Genomic DNA, 15,103 nt, shown 5'->3' with positions numbered 1-15,103 from the left:
CTGGACTGCCACACAGAGGAGTGCAGAGACAGGGTTGGGCACCCCCAAAGTGCCCTTCAGAGCCTCGAGGACTCCAGCCCAAAATACAGTGGCCCTGACAGGGGACCTCGGGATCCCAGTGTCCTCTTCCAAAATTCTCACCTAGGCTGGGCCTCAGCGTAATCCTATTGAGCATGATTTTTAAGTCATCACCTCTCTTCAGGACAGTAAAAAGTTCTCATCACTGACCCAACTCAGGGCACCCCCCTCCACACACATGCATCCAGCAGGACCCAGATGTGCTCACCACAGCTCAGTGCAGGAGACCAGGGCAACAGGAAGAGCCTGAGCTTCAGTGCACCAAGGGCTGGGCACCTGACTGATGACCACTCGCCCCAGGACAGCGGGCCCAGTGAAAGTTTTCCTCTGGTCTCACCATCTGGGGGACAGGAGGTGGACATGTGTCCAAACGGAACCTCACGCATCCATGCAGGAAGGGGCTGGGGGATGCCAGCTCACGATTGCTCTCCCACCACGGACCCATGTGATGGGATCCATGTGAAACACTGACGTGTCATGGATGTGGGGGAACCTTGGCCCTCCCCACCACTGAACTTTGGAAGGACAGGGCAGGTGGGTCACTGGGCTCAGGCAAGATGCCCTGGCTATGCCCTACTGCAGGCACCTTGAGCACCTCCACTGCCCACGCCCCCTGCCTCTCATAATTCCAGGGCTGTATCAGCCCCTTGGGTGCGGGCCAGGGCCACCTACCCTTTCACAGCCAACCAAGGAGGCTGACCCGGATGGCATGAACTGCTGCCGATCTGGCAGTTGCACAGCCTGCCCCTGTGTGGAGGGCGAGCACCCAGGCCCCGCTCCACACCATATGGGAAATCACAGCCTGGGGTCCCAGGGCCTCATGTGTTCTCTGGTGGGTCCCCATCCATGCCCACACAACACCTCCTACACAGAGCGGAGCCACACTCAGCCAATTGGGGGACACATGGCGTCTTCTCCTTTCCTTGGGCCCAAGACCCGGCCCCCCTAGAGGTGACCCCATGGCTCAGAAGCAGCCTGGACCGCAAATTTCCGGGACAGGTCCTTCCACAGCAGGTCTCCTCACCTCAGGAGGACAGCCTTCCTGTCACTGCCCACAAGTAAGGGGTGACCCCCCAGTGGGACATGGACTGTACCCTTGGCCCAAAGCCCACCAATCCCAGGGCCAGACTGCAGCACCCTCAAGCGCCAGCCAGAGCTAGTCTTGACACACCCTCAGGGAAACAGCACTGCCCCACACTTGGCTCAAAGAGGTGCCACTGGGATGGCCCATAGCTTAATAGGGTCAGTCCCATTCAGGGCAATGGGTTTGGAGAGATCCTTGCAAATCTGAGGCCTGACCCCATGGGCTGAATCACACACACCTCTCCAAGGTTGGAGAGCCCCCGCAAGACCCCCTTGGCACCCCAGAGCCCTTGTGGCCACCTGCATGTGGCCTGGCCATCCTAGAGGCCTGATCTGAGCACTGTCTTAGTGGGCCACCGCCCTGCATGGGGCTGAGGAAATTCTTTACTGTCTGGACCACCGCAACCCCTGCAGGGCTTCAGGGAAGGTATCCTCCTTGGGTCTGATTCCCAAGGAAGCCGCCCTCCTGGAGAACCCATTCCAAGTGGGGATTCAGGACAGCTCCTGAGAAAACTCTTGCGGCTGAAGGCTGATGCTTGGCGATCCCACACAGCCTGGCTCGTGGACCATGACCCTAGCAGGATCTACTCACATATGCTGGTCAATGCCAGGGGGTCTGCTGGGCAGAAGAGCTCACAGAAAGACAAATGGAATAATGGGGGCTCGGGAAGGAGCCGCCAAAGTGCCCCGCCCCCGGGTAACAGGAGTGCCTACACCAAGCCCACATAGTGAGCCTGGTCTGCCTCACGGAGGAGCAAAGAGACAGGGTTGGGCGCCCTCTAGATGCCCTCAGAGCCTCCAGGTCTCTAGCCCAAAATACAGTGGTTCTGCCGGGGAACTCATAATTCCCAGCATCCTCTTCCAAAATTCTCACCTAGGCTGGGCCTCAGCGTAATCCTATTGAGCATGATTTTTCAGTCATCACCTCTCTTCAGACAATATAAGTTTCTCATCATCGACCCAACCCAGGGCAACCCCCTCCCCGCACAGGCATCACAAGAACCCAGATGGGCTCACCACAGCTCAGTGCAGGAGACCAGGGCACCAGGAGGGCTTGGGTAAGATGCCCTGGCTGTGCCATACAGCAGGCCCCTGCAGCACCTCCACTGCTCACACTGGCTCCACTGCATGACTCTGGACCACAACGGAAACCCTGGGCAGGGTCCAAGGCCACCAACCAGCTCACAGCCAACCAAGGAGGCTGGCCTGGATGCCAGGCACTGCTGCCGATCTGGCAGTCCCACAACCTGCCCCTGTTTGGGGAGAATGCCTGCCCAGGATCCTTCTCCAAGCACGCACCAGAAATCACAGCCTGGGCCCAGGGCCACGTGCTTTTTCTGGTGGGTCCTCATCCACACCCCAGACCCCTGTCAAACACAGAGCTGGGCCACACTGAGCCAATCAGGAGCCATATGGTGCCCTCTCCTTTCCTTGGGCCCAAGACCCCACCACCCGGAAGTGACCATATGGCTCAGAAGCAGCCTGGGGAACAAATTCCCAGGACAGGTCCCTCATGAGGGGGCTTTCCAACCTCGGGACGTGACCCTTCCCACCACTGACCTCGAAGAAGGGATGACCCCCAGCAGCAGGCGGGCTGCACCCTTGACCCAAAGCCCATGAGTCCCAGGGTTGGCCTGCAGCACCACGAAGCACCAGTCATGGCTCAGCCTTGACCCAACCAGTTGAAGCTGAGCCGCCACCCACCAGGCTCAAGAAGGAGCTACTGGTGTGACCCATTGCTCAACAGGGTCATTTGCATTCAGGGCCACGAGCAGGGCACGATCCTTGAATCTCAGCAGCCCCACCCCATGGGCCCGATCGCCCACCCATTTCCAGGGACGGAGAGCCCCTGAGTGATCCCTGTGGTACCCGGGAGCCTCTGTTGTCCCACTCATTTGTCCTGGGCAGTCCTCAAGGACACACTCTCACACCAAGTGTCAGCTGGGAGCTGCCCTGCATGAGACTGAAGAAACCCTTTCCAGACTGGACCACCGTCACCCCTGCAGGGCTTCAGGGAAGGCATCGTCTTGGGTCTGATTTCCCAGGAAGCTGCCCTCCTAGAGGACAAACCCATCTCTCCACAGGTGGGGATTAAGGTCGACTCCCTGAGGAAACCCTCCTGTCCTGAAGGCTAATACTTGGTGACCCCATGCAGCCTGGTGCATGGCCCACGACCCCAGCAGGATCCACTCACCGATGCTAGTCAATGCCAGGGGGCCCGCCTGGGGGGAAGAGCTCACTGAAAGACACAGGAGAGAATGGGGGTCAGGGAGGAGCCACCCATGTGCCCCGCCCCCAGGGAACAGGAAGGCCATCACCAAGCCTACATGGGGAGCCAGGGCTGCCTCATGGAGGAGCACAGAGACAGGATTGGGCCTCCCAGATGCCCTTCAGGGCTTCCAGGTCTCCAGCCCAAAATACAATGGCCCTACCAGGGGACCTCAGGATCCCAGCATCCTCTTCCAAAACTCTCACCTAGACTGGGCCTCAGTGTAATCCTATTGAGCATGATTTTTAAGTCATCACCTCTCTTCAGGACAATATAAGGTTCTCATCATCGACTCAACTCAGGGCACGCCCTTCCCGGCGCATGCATCCAGCAGGACCCGGATGTGCTCATCACAGCTCAGTGCAGCACACCAGGGTGCCAGGAAGTGCCCAATCTGCAGTGCACCAGGGGCTCGGCACCTAGCTGATGGATGCTGGCCTGGGGCCATTGGGACCAATTCAAGTCTTCCTCCAGGCTCAATACCTGGGGAAACAGGAGTAGGACAGGCGTCCAAACACAACCTCACCCCTCCATGGAGGTAGAAGGTGGGGTGTGGCGGCTCAGGGATGCTTGCCGTCCATGGATCCACATGATGGGATCCATGCAGAACACTGGCTTGTCACAGACACAAGTCACCCTGTACTCTCTCAACCACTGAACCCTGGAAGGACAGGGCAGGCGGGTCACTGGGCTCGGGCAAGAAGACCTGGCTGTGTCCTACCGCAGGTCCCATGAGCACCTCCACTGCCCATGCCGGCTCCCTCGCATGACCCCATGATTACAACAGAGCTACTGGGCACAGGCCAGGGCCACCAACCAGTTCATGGCCAACCAAGGAGGCTGGCCCAGATGCCAGATGCTGCTGCAAAGCTGGCAGTCACATAGCCTGCCCTGGTGCATTGTGGGCACCCATCCAGGTGCCCTATCCCGGTATAAACTGGAAATCGCAACCTGGAGTCCCAGGGCCACATGCTTTCTCTGGTGGGTTCCCATCCATGCCCCACACACCTCCTAAACACAGAGCAGGGCCACACTTGGCTAATCAGGGGACACATGGTGACTTCTTTCCTTTGGCCCAATACCCACTATCCTGGAGGTGACCCTATGGCTCAGAAGCAGTGTGGGTGGCATATTCCAGGGACAAGACCCTCAACAGCAGGCCTTCCACCTCAGGAGGCCACCCTTCCTGACACTTGCCAATGGGGAAGGGGTGACTTCCAGCCACAGGGAAGGGGAGATCCCCAGCAGGACGTGGGCTGATCCCTTGGCCTAAAGCTAACAAGTCCATGGCTGGACTGTAGCACCACCAGGCACTGGCCAGAGCTCAGCCTTGACCCAAACCTAGGGAAACAGCACCACCCCATCCAGGCCCAAAGAGGTACCATGGGATGGATGGCACATTGCTCAACAGGGTCGGTCCCATTCAGGGCAATAGATCCTGTGTGATCCTTAAATATCTGCAGCTCAACTCCATGGGCTCTATGCCCACCTTTCTCCAGGGATGGGGAGCTCTTCTGTGACCCCATGGCATCCCAAAGCCCCTGTGGCCCCCCTCACGTGGCCTGGTCAGTCCTTGAGGCCAGACCAGTGCACTGAGACTCAGCTGGGAGCTGCCCTGCATGAAACTGAAGGAAACTTTTCCTGCCTGGACCACCGTCATCACTGCAGGGCTGCAGGAAAGGTATCCTCCTTGGGTCCGATTCCCAAAAAAACAGCCCTCTTGGAGGACCAACCCACCCCTCCATGGTGTGGATTCAGGTCAGCTGCCTGTGGAAACCCTCCTGTCTCAAAGGCTGACCCTTGGTGACCCCACACTGCATGACTGATGACCCATGACCCCAGCGGGACCACTCACCTATGCTGGTCAATGCCAGGGGGTTGCACCTGGGTGGAAGAGCTCACTGAAAGACACAAAGGGAGAATGGGGGTTCACAGAACCAGAGCACTAACACCAAGCCCACACAGGGAGCCTGGGTTGCCTCACAGAGGAGCACGGAGAAGGGGTTGGGCCCCCACGAGATGCTGTTCAGGGCCTCAAGGTCTCCAGCCCAAAATACATTTGGTCATTCCAGGGAACTCTGGATCCCAGCATCTTCTTCCAAAATTCTCACCTAGGCTGGGCCTCAGTGTAATCCTATTGAGCATGATTTTTAAGTCATCACCTCTCTTCAGGACAATATAAGGTTCTCATCATCGACCCAACCCAGGGCATCACCCCCCACTGCCCCGCAACCCATGCACCCGGTGGGACCCAGATGGGCTCACCGCAGCTCAGTGCAGCAGACCAGGGTGCCAGGAAGGGCCTGAGCTTCAGCTCACCAGGGGCTGAGACCAGAGCCAGTGGGCCCAACGCAAGTCTTCCTCTGGGGTCACCATCTGGAGGGGTGGGGGACAGGTGTCCAAACAAGGCCTCATGCCTCCATGCGGGAAAGTGGGCAGGGGGTGCTGGCTCACATATGCTCTCCCTCCATGGACTCATGAGATGAGATCCATGTAAAACAGTAACAGTCATTTACGTGAGGAACCCTTGGCCACTGAACCCTGGAAGGACAGGGCAGGCGGGTCACAGGGTTCGAGCAAAACGCCCAGGCTGCACCCTAGTGCAGGACCCCGGAGCACCTCCACTGCCCACACCAAATCCCCTGCTCGAATCTGGGCTGCAACAGGACCACTGGGCAGGGCCACGGGCACCAACTAGCTCACAGCAAATCAAGGAGGCTGGCCTGGATGCCACGTACCACTGCAGACCTGGCAGTCACATGGCCTGCCCCTGGGCATTAAATGAACCCATCCAGGCACACTTTATAAGCACACACCAGAAATCACATCCTGGGGCCCCAGGACCACATGCCTTCTCTCGTGGGTCCCCATTCATGCACCGCACACCTCCTAAACACAGAGCTGGGCCACGCTTGGCCAATCAGAGGCCACATAATGTCTTCACCTTTCCTTTGGCTCAAGACCCTGCTACCCTGGAGGTGATTCCATGGCTCAGAAGTAGCCTGGGCATCAAATTGCCAGGACAGGACCCTTAACAGTGGGTCTTCCACCACAGGATGCCACCCTTCCATCCACTCCACTTCCGGTAGGGGTGAACTCCAGTGGGACACAGGCTGAACCCTTGGCGCAAAGCCCACGATTCCCAGGGCCAAACACCAGGTGCTGGCCAGAGCTCAGCCTTGATCCAAGCCCATTGAGGCCGCACTGCCCCCACCAGGCTCACGGAGGCACCAGTGGGATAGCCCATTGCTCAACAGGGTCGGTCCCATCAGGGCCATGGGTTGGGCCCAATCCTTGAATCTTCACGGCCTGACTGCATAAGCTCGATCATCCACATCCTATCCCCCTGCAAGCCTTGGGGACGGAGAGCTCCTGCATAACACCCGTGGCCCCCGGAGACCCAGTGGACCCCTCATGTGGCCTGGGCAGTGCTCCACACCTGACCCATGCACCAAGTGCCCAAAGAGGTACCATGGGATGGCACGTTGCTCAACAGGGTTAGTCCCATTTAGGGCAATAAGTCCTGTGCGATCCTTAAATCTCTGCAACTCAACTCCATGGGCCCTATGCCCACCTTTCTCCAGGGATGGGGAGCATCAAGGCGACAAGCTGCTGCACTGCATTGGGTTGAAGGAACTCTCTGCTGCCTGGACCTCCATTACCCCTGCAGGGTTTCAGGGAAGGCGTCCTTCTTGGGATCAATTAACAAGGAAGCCACCCTTCTGGAGAAACCATCCATCTCTGGTGGGGATTCAGGTCAGCTCCCTAAGGAAACCCTCATGGCCTGAAAGGTGACCCTCAGCGACCCCCCGTGGCCTGGCTCTCGGCCCGTGACCCCAGCAAGATCCACTCACCTATGCCGCTCAAGGGCAGGGGCTCGCCTGGGTAGAAGAGCTCACTGAAAGACACAGAGGAGAACGGGGGCTCAGGGAGGAGCCGTCAATGTGCTCCGCCCCCAGGGAACCAGAGTGCCAACACCAAGCCTGCACAAGGAGCCTGGGCTGCCACACAGAGGAGTGCAGAGACTGGGTTGGGCACCCCGAAGGTGTCCTTCAGGGCCTCAAGGACTCCAGCCCAAAATACAGTGGCTCTGCCCGGGGACCTCGGATCCCAGCATCCTCTTCCAGAATTCTCACCTAAGCTGGGCCTCAGCGTAATCCTATTGAGCATGATTTTTAAGTCATCACCTCTCTTCAGGACAATATAAGGTTCTCATCATTGACCCAACTCAGGGCACCCCCTCCATCCCCACGCATGCATCCATCGGGACCCGGATGTGCTCACCACAGCTCTGTGCAGGAGACCAGGGCGCCAGGAAGAGCCTGAGCTTCACCACACCAAGGGCTGGGCACCTGACTGATGACCACTCACCCCAGGACAGCGGGCCCAATGAAAGTTTTCTTCCAGTCTCACCATCTGGGGGACAGGAGGTGGACATGTGTCCAAATGGAACCTCACGCCTCCATGCGGGAAGGGGGTGGTGGATGCTAGCTCACGATTGCTCTCCCACCACGGACCCATGTGATGGGATCCATGTGAAACACTGATGTGTCATGGATGCGGGGGAATTTTGGCCCTCTGCACCACTGAACCCTGGAAGGACAGGGCAGGTAGGTCCCTGGGCTCAGGCAAGACGCCCTGGCTATGCCCTACTGCAGGCAGCTTGAGCACCTCCACTGCCCACTCCAGTTGCCTCACATGACCCCAGGGCTGTACTGGCCCCCTGGGTGTCGGCCAGGGGCACCTACCATCTCACGGCCAACCAAGGAGGCTGGCCTGGATGCCACGTACTGCTGCCGATCTGGCAGTAGCACAGCCTGCCCGTGTGTGTGGAGGGCAAGCACCCAGGCCCTGCTCCACACCACACCGGAAATCGCAGCCTGGGGACCCAGGGCCTCGTGTGTTCTCTGATATGTCCCCATCCATGCCTCACACAACACGTCCAACACACAGAGTGGGGCCACACTCAGCCAATCGGGAGACACATGGTGTCTTCTCCTTTCCTTGACCCCACCACCCTGTAGGTGACCCCATAGCTCGGAAGCAGCCTGGACAGGTCCTTGCACAGCAGGCCTTCTCACCTCAGGAGGACACCCTGCCCGCCACTTGCCCACAAGGAAGGTGTGGCCCCTGGTGGGACATGGGCTATACCCTTGGCCCAAAGCCCACGAGTCCCAGGGCCAGACTGCAGCACCATCATGGGGTCACCGGAGCTAGTCTTGACCCGACCTCATGGAAACAGTGCCACCCCACACTTGGCTCAAAGAGGCACCACTGGGATGGCCCATAGCTTAATAGGGTCGGTCCCATTCAGGGCCATGGGTTTGGAGAGATCCTTGAAAATCCAAAGCCTGACCTCATGGGCCGAATCACGCATACCTCTCCAAGGTCGGAGAGCCCCCATAAGACCCCCTTGGTGCCCCAGTGCCCTTGTGGTTCCCCTCATGTAGCCTGGCCATCCTAGAGGCCTGAATTAAGCACCGAGTCTCAGCTGGGTGCAGCCCTGCATGGGGCTGAGGAAACCGTTTACTGCCTGGACCACTGCAACCCCTGCAGGGCTTCAGGGAAGGTACCCTCCTTGGGTCCGATTCCTAAGGAAGCTCCCCTCCTGGAGAACCCATCCCAGGTGGGGGTGGGCATTCAGGTCAGTTCCTGAGGAAACTCTTGCAGCCGAAGGCTGATGCTCGGCAACCCCACACAGCCTGGCTCATGACCCATGACCCCAGCAGGATCCACTCACCTATGCTGGTCAATGCCAGGGGGTCTGCCGGGCAAAAGAGGTCACTGAAAGACACAGGGGAGAATGGGGGCTCAGGGAGGAGATGCCAAAGTGCCCCACCCTTGGGTAACAGGAGTGCCGACACCAAGCCCACATAGTGAGCCTGGCTGCCTTACGGAGGAGTGCAGAGACAGGGTTGGGCACCCTCCAGATGCCCTCAGAGCCTCCAGGTCTCTAGCTCAAAATACAGTGGACTTCACAGGGAACTCGTAATTCCCAGCATCCTCTTCCAAAATTCTCACCTAGGCTGAGCCTCAGCGTAATCCTATTGAGCATGATTTTTCAGTCATCACCTCTCTTCAGACAATATAAGGTTCTCATCATCGACCCAACCCAAGGCACCCCCTACCCACACACGTATCCAGCAGGACTGAGATGTGCTCACCAAGCTCAATCCAGGAGACCAGGTTGCCAGTAGGGCCTGAGCTTCAGCTCACCAGGGGCTGGGCAACTGTCTGACGGCCACTGGCCTGGGGCCAGTGGGCACAATGCAAGTCTTCCTCTGGGGTCACCATCTGGAGGGACAGGGGACAGATGTTCAAACAGGGCTTCACGCCTTTGTGTGGGAAAGCAAGGAGGGGGTACTGGCTCACACACACTCTCCCTCCATGGACCCAGGTGATGGAATCTACATGAAATAATGACAGTCATGGACCCAGGGAACCCTTGGCCCTCTCCGCCACCAAACTCTCAAAGGACAGGGTAGGGGAGTCACTGGGTTTGGGCAAGATGCCTGGGCTGTCATACAGCAGGCCCCTGCAGCACCTCCACTGCCCATGCTGGCTCCACTGCACAACTCTGGACCACAACAGAACCCCTGGGCAAGGTCCAAGGTCATCAACCAGCTCACGGCCAACCAAGGAGGCTGACCCAGATGCCAGGCACTGCTGCCAACCTGGCAGTCCCACAGCCTGCCCCTGTATGGGGAGGACACCTGCCCAGGCTCCCTCCCTAAGTACACACCAGAAATCACAGCCTGGGGCCCAGGGCCACGTGCTTTGTCTGGTGGGTCCTCATCCACACCCCAGACCCCTGTCAAACACAGAGCAGGGCCACACTTGGCAAATCAGGAGCCACATGGTGCCCTCTCCTTTCCTTGAGCCCAAGACCCCACCACCCTGGAGGTAACCCCATGGCTCAGGAGCAGCCTGGGCAACAAATTCCTGGAACAGGTCCCTCATGAGGGGGACTTCCAACCTCGGGACGTGACCCTTCCTGCCACTGACCTCAAAGAAGGGGTGACCCCCAGCAGCAGGTGGGCTGCACCCTTGACCCAAAGCCCATGAGTCCCAGGGCCGGCCTGCAGCACCACAAAGCTCAGCCTTGACCCAACCAGTTGAAGCCGAGCCATCACCCACGAGGCTCAAGGAGGAGCTACTGGGGTGGCCCATTGCTCTACAGGGTCATTCGCATTCAGGGCCATGAGTGGTGCACAATCCTTGAATCTCCACAGCCTGACCCCATGGGCCCAAATCACCCACCCCTCTCTGGGGAAGGAAAGCCCGCGCATGATCCCTGTGCCACCCCGGAGCCCCTGTTGTCCTGCTCATTTGTCCTGGGCAGTCTTCGAGGACCGACTCGTGCACCAAGTGTCAACTGGGAGCTGCCCTGCATGAGACTGAAGAAACCCTTTCCAGACTGGACCACCATCATCCCTGCAAGGCTTCAGGGAAGGCATCATCTTGGGTCTGATTCCCCAGGAAGCCACCCTCCTGGAGGATGAACCCATCTCTCCACGGTGGAAATTCAGGTCGACTCTCTGAGGGTACCCTCCTACCTGAAGGCTGATACTTGGTGACCCAACACAGTCTGACTCATCACCCATGACGCCACCACGATTCACTCACCTATGCTGGTCAATGCCAGGGGGTCTGCTGGGCAGAAGAGCTCACTGAAAGACACAGGGGAGAATGGGGGCTCAGGGAGGAGATGCCAAAGTGCCCCACCCTTGGGTAACAGGAGTGCCGACACCAAGTCCACATAGTGAACCTAGGCTGCCTCATGGAGGAGTGCAGAGACAGGGTTGGGCACCCTCCAGATGCCCTCAGAGCCTCCAGGTCTCTAGCTCAAAATACAGTGGTCCTGCCAGGTAATTCCCAGCATCCTCCTCCAAAATTCTCACCTAGGCTGGGCCTCAGCGTAATCCTATTGAGCATGATTTTTCAGTCATCACCTCTCTTCAGACAATATAAGGTTCTCATCATCGACCCAACCCAGGGCAACCCCTCCCCACACAGGCGTTACAGGAACCCAGATGGGCTCACCACAGCTCAGTGCAGGAGACCAGGGCACCAGGAGGGCCTGAGCTTCAGTGCACCGGGGGCTGGGCACCTGGCTGACGGACACTGGCCCGGGGCCAGGAGGCCCAAAGCAATTCTTCCTCGGGGCTCACCATCTGAGGGGACAGGTGGAAGACATGGGTCCAAACAGGGCCTCACCCCTCCATGCAGGGAAGTGTGCAGGGTGTGCCGGCTCACCCATCCTCGCCCTCCATGGACCCATGTGATGGGATCCATGGGGAACACTGACTCATCATGAATGCGGGGGACCCTTGACCCTCCCCATCACCAAACCCTAGAAGGACAGGGCAGGCGGGTCACTGCGCTCAGGCAAGAACCCCCGGGCTGCACCTATGGTGGGCCACACCCTATGGCAGGCCCGGAGAGCACCTCCCCTGCCGATATCAGCTCCCCCGCATGACCCCAGGGCTGCACCAGGACCACTGGGCACTGGTCAGGGCCACCAACCAGCTCACGGCAAACCAAGGAGGCTGGCCTGGACACCATGTGCCACTGAAGACCTGGCAGTCACATAGCCTGCCCCTGGGCATGGAATGCACCAATCTGTGTGACCTCTACAAGCTCATACAGGAAATCGCATCCTGGGTCCCTAGGGCCATGTGCCTTCTCTGGTGGGTCCCCATTCATGCACCACACACCTCCCAAACACAGAGCCAGGCCACACTCGTCCAATCAGGGGACACGTGATGCCCTCTCCTTTCCTTTGGCTGAAAAACATGCCGCCCTGGAGATGACCCCATGTCTCAGAAGCAGCCTGGGCAGCAAATTGCCAGGGCAGGACCCTTGACATTGGGCCTTCCACAACACAATCCCACCCTTCTGGCCACTCCACTTCAGGGAGGGGTGACCTTTAGCGGGATGCGGGCTGCACCCTTGGCCCAAAGCCTACAAGTCCCAGGGCCAGCCTACAGCATCACCAGGTGAAGGCCAGAGCTCAGCCTTGACCCAACCCCACTGAGGCCACACCACCCCCACCAGGCTCAAGGAGGCACCACTGGGATGGCCCATTGCTCCACAGGGTTGGTCCATTCTGGGCCATGGGTTGGGCCCGATCCTTGAATCTTCACTGCCTGACTCCATAAGCCCGATCGCCCTCACCCTACCCCCCTAACAAGCCTCGGGGACCAAGAGCTCCTGCATAACACCCGTGGCCCCCGGAGAAACTGTGGACCCCCTCATGTGGTCTGGGCAGTGCTCCAGGCCTGACTCATGCAATAAGTCTCAGCTAGGACATGCACTACGTTGGGTTGAAGGAACCCTTTCCTGCCTGGACCTCCATCATTTCTGCACGGCTTCAGAGAACGTGTCCTTCTTGGGACAGACTTCCAAGGAAGCCCTCCTGGAGAAACCACCTGTCTCTGGTGGTTCCAGGTTGGGTCCCTGAGGAATCCCTCTTGGCCTGAAGGGTGACCTCAGTGACCCAAAGCTGCCTGGCTCATGGCTCATGACCCCAGCAGGATCCACTTACCTATCCCGCTCAAGGCCAGGGGCTCGCCTGGGCAGAAGAGTTCACTGAAAGACACAGGGGAGAACAGGGGCTCAGGAAGGAGCCTCCAACGTGTGATGCCCCCGGGGAACTGGAGGGCCGACACCAAGCCTGCACAGGGAGGCTGGGCTGCCTCCGGGATGAGCACAGAGACAGGGTTGGTCATCCCTGAGATGCCATTCAGGGTCTCCAGGTCTCCAGTCCAAAATATCATGGCCCTGCTGGGGACCATGGGATCCCAACATCCTCTTCCAAAATTTTCACCTAGGCTGGGCCTCAGCGTAATCCTATTGAGCATGATTTTTAAGTCATCACCTCTCTTCAGGACAATATAAAGTTCTCATCATCGACCCAACCCAGGGCACCCCCCACTGCACACACCTATCCAGTGGGACCCGGATGTGCTCACCACAGCTCAGTGCAGGAGACCAGGGCACCAGGAAGGGCCTGAGCTTCAGTGCACCAAGGCTGGGCACCTGGATGACAACCACTGGCCTGGGGCCAGCAACCCAAAGGCAAGTCTTCCTCCACAGACACCATCTGGGGGGACAGGAGGAAGACGTGTGTCCAACCAGGGGCTCAGACCTCTATACAGGGAAGGGGGTGGGGGGTGTCAGCTCACGCTGGCTCTCTCTCTATGGACCCATGTGATGAGATCCATATGAAACACTGATGTGTCTCAGACGTGGGGGACCCTTTGCCCTCCCAGCCACCAAACCATGGAAGGACAGGGTCGGCAGGTTCCTGGGCTCAGGCAAGACACCCGGGCTGTGCCCTACTGCAGGCCTCCCTTGCCCACGCTGGCTCCCTTCATGACCCCAGGCAGCACTGGGACCCCTGGGCAGGCATCAAGGACACCAACCAGCTCACAGCGAACCAAGGACGCCAGCCCGGACGCCACGCACCATTGCCAACCTGGCAGCTCCACAGCCTGCCCTGTGCATGGAGGGCGAGCACCCAGTCCCCTTCCCAAGGTGCACTGGAAATCGCAGCTTGGGGTTCCAGGGCCACGAGCTTTCTCTGGTGGGTCCCAATCCATGCCCCACACAACACCTCCCACACACAGAGTGGAGCCATACTCAACCAATCGGGAGACATATGGTGTCTTCTCCTTTCCTTGGGCCCAAGACCCCGCCACCCCGGAGATGACCTCATGGCTCAGAAGCAGCCTGGACTGCAAATTTCCAGGAAAGTTCCTTCCACAGTGGGCCTTCCTACCTCGGGAGGATACCCTTCCCACCACTCCCTCATAAGGAAGGGGTGATCCCCAGTGGGACACAGGCTGCACCCTTGGCCCAAAGCCCACGAGTCCCGGGACTGGACTGCACCACCATCAGGCACTAGCCGGAGCTAGTCTTGACCCAACCTCAGAGAAACAGCGCCACCCACCACATGGCTCAAAGAGGTGCCACTGGGATGGCCTATTGCTTAATAGGGTCGGTCCCATTGAGGGATATGGGTTTGGTGCAATCCTTGAAGCTCCATGGCCCGACCCAATGGGCCAAATTGCCCACCCTTCTCCAGGGTTGGAGAGGCCCCGTGAGATGCCTGTGGTGCCCCGGAGCCCTTGTGGTCCCCGTCATGTGGCCTGGCCATCCTAGAGGCCTGACCTGAGCACCAAGTCTGAGCTGAGCATTGCCCAGCTCCACTGTCCTGTGTGAAGCTGAGGAAACCCTTTCCTGCCTGGACCACCACCACCCCTGCAGGGCTTCAGAGAAGGCCTCCTCCTTGTGTCAGATTCCCAAGGAAGCTGCCCTCCTGGAGAACAAATCCCCAGTCGGGATTCAGATCAGCTCCTGAGGAAACCCAAGTGACCCAAGGGCTGACCCTTGGGGACCCCACGCAGCTTGGCTCATGGCCCATGACACGAGCAGTATCCACTCACCTTTGCCAGTCAATCCCAGGGGGTCTGCTGGAGGGAAGAGCTCACTGAAAGGCACAGAGGAGAATGCGACTCAGGAAGGAGCCACCAATGTGTCCCACCCCCGGGGAAACTGAATGCAGACACCAAGCCCACACAGGAAGCCTGGTGTGCCTAATGGAGGAGCACAGACAGGGTTGGGTACCCCTCCATGATATGTCCTTCAGGGCCTCGAGGTCTCCTGCCT

At 59.0% G+C, this 15,103-nt stretch overlaps 1 long non-coding RNA gene and 8 other non-coding genes across 10 annotated transcripts; all 9 read right to left on the bottom strand.

Annotated features, from left to right (window-relative positions):
* Positions 1-148: 148 nt before the first annotated feature.
* LOC129527312 (small nucleolar RNA SNORD115) lies at positions 149-230 on the bottom strand. Its single transcript, XR_008672285.1, has one exon. It is a non-coding gene; the product is annotated as a small nucleolar RNA SNORD115 (small nucleolar RNA).
* A 107-nt stretch (positions 231-337) lies between these two features.
* LOC134757306 (uncharacterized) lies at positions 338-13,531 on the bottom strand. Of its 2 annotated transcripts, XR_010131150.1 has the most exons (11): positions 13,405-13,531; positions 12,978-13,021; positions 11,057-11,100; positions 9,595-9,724; positions 9,171-9,214; positions 7,715-7,846; positions 7,285-7,328; positions 5,696-5,806; positions 5,286-5,331; positions 3,356-3,400; positions 377-418 (listed from the first exon to the last, which is right to left on the bottom strand). It is a non-coding gene; the product is annotated as an uncharacterized lncRNA (long non-coding RNA). The 2 variants fall into 2 exon arrangements; XR_010131151.1 differs by lacking the exon at positions 3,356-3,400 and having other exon boundaries at positions 338-418.
* On the bottom strand, positions 2,043-2,123 carry LOC129527322 (small nucleolar RNA SNORD115). Its single transcript, XR_008672295.1, has one exon. It is a non-coding gene; the product is annotated as a small nucleolar RNA SNORD115 (small nucleolar RNA).
* Positions 3,644-3,725, bottom strand: LOC129527314 (small nucleolar RNA SNORD115). The gene has a single exon (XR_008672287.1). It is a non-coding gene; the product is annotated as a small nucleolar RNA SNORD115 (small nucleolar RNA).
* LOC129527309 (small nucleolar RNA SNORD115) lies at positions 5,549-5,630 on the bottom strand. The gene has a single exon (XR_008672282.1). It is a non-coding gene; the product is annotated as a small nucleolar RNA SNORD115 (small nucleolar RNA).
* On the bottom strand, positions 7,574-7,655 carry LOC115930886 (small nucleolar RNA SNORD115). Its single transcript, XR_004067478.2, has one exon. It is a non-coding gene; the product is annotated as a small nucleolar RNA SNORD115 (small nucleolar RNA).
* On the bottom strand, positions 9,459-9,539 carry LOC115930898 (small nucleolar RNA SNORD115). The gene has a single exon (XR_004067490.2). It is a non-coding gene; the product is annotated as a small nucleolar RNA SNORD115 (small nucleolar RNA).
* On the bottom strand, positions 11,339-11,419 carry LOC129527319 (small nucleolar RNA SNORD115). Its single transcript, XR_008672292.1, has one exon. It is a non-coding gene; the product is annotated as a small nucleolar RNA SNORD115 (small nucleolar RNA).
* On the bottom strand, positions 13,267-13,348 carry LOC115930888 (small nucleolar RNA SNORD115). The gene has a single exon (XR_004067480.1). It is a non-coding gene; the product is annotated as a small nucleolar RNA SNORD115 (small nucleolar RNA).
* Positions 13,532-15,103: the final 1,572 nt, after the last annotated feature.

This window comes from Gorilla gorilla, chromosome 16 (assembly GCF_029281585.2).
Source record: "Gorilla gorilla gorilla isolate KB3781 chromosome 16, NHGRI_mGorGor1-v2.1_pri, whole genome shotgun sequence".
Classification (NCBI taxonomy): domain Eukaryota; kingdom Metazoa; phylum Chordata; class Mammalia; order Primates; family Hominidae; genus Gorilla; species Gorilla gorilla.
The sequence above is the reverse complement of the archived record's forward strand: the minus strand, read 5'-3'. Positions and strand labels throughout refer to the sequence as shown.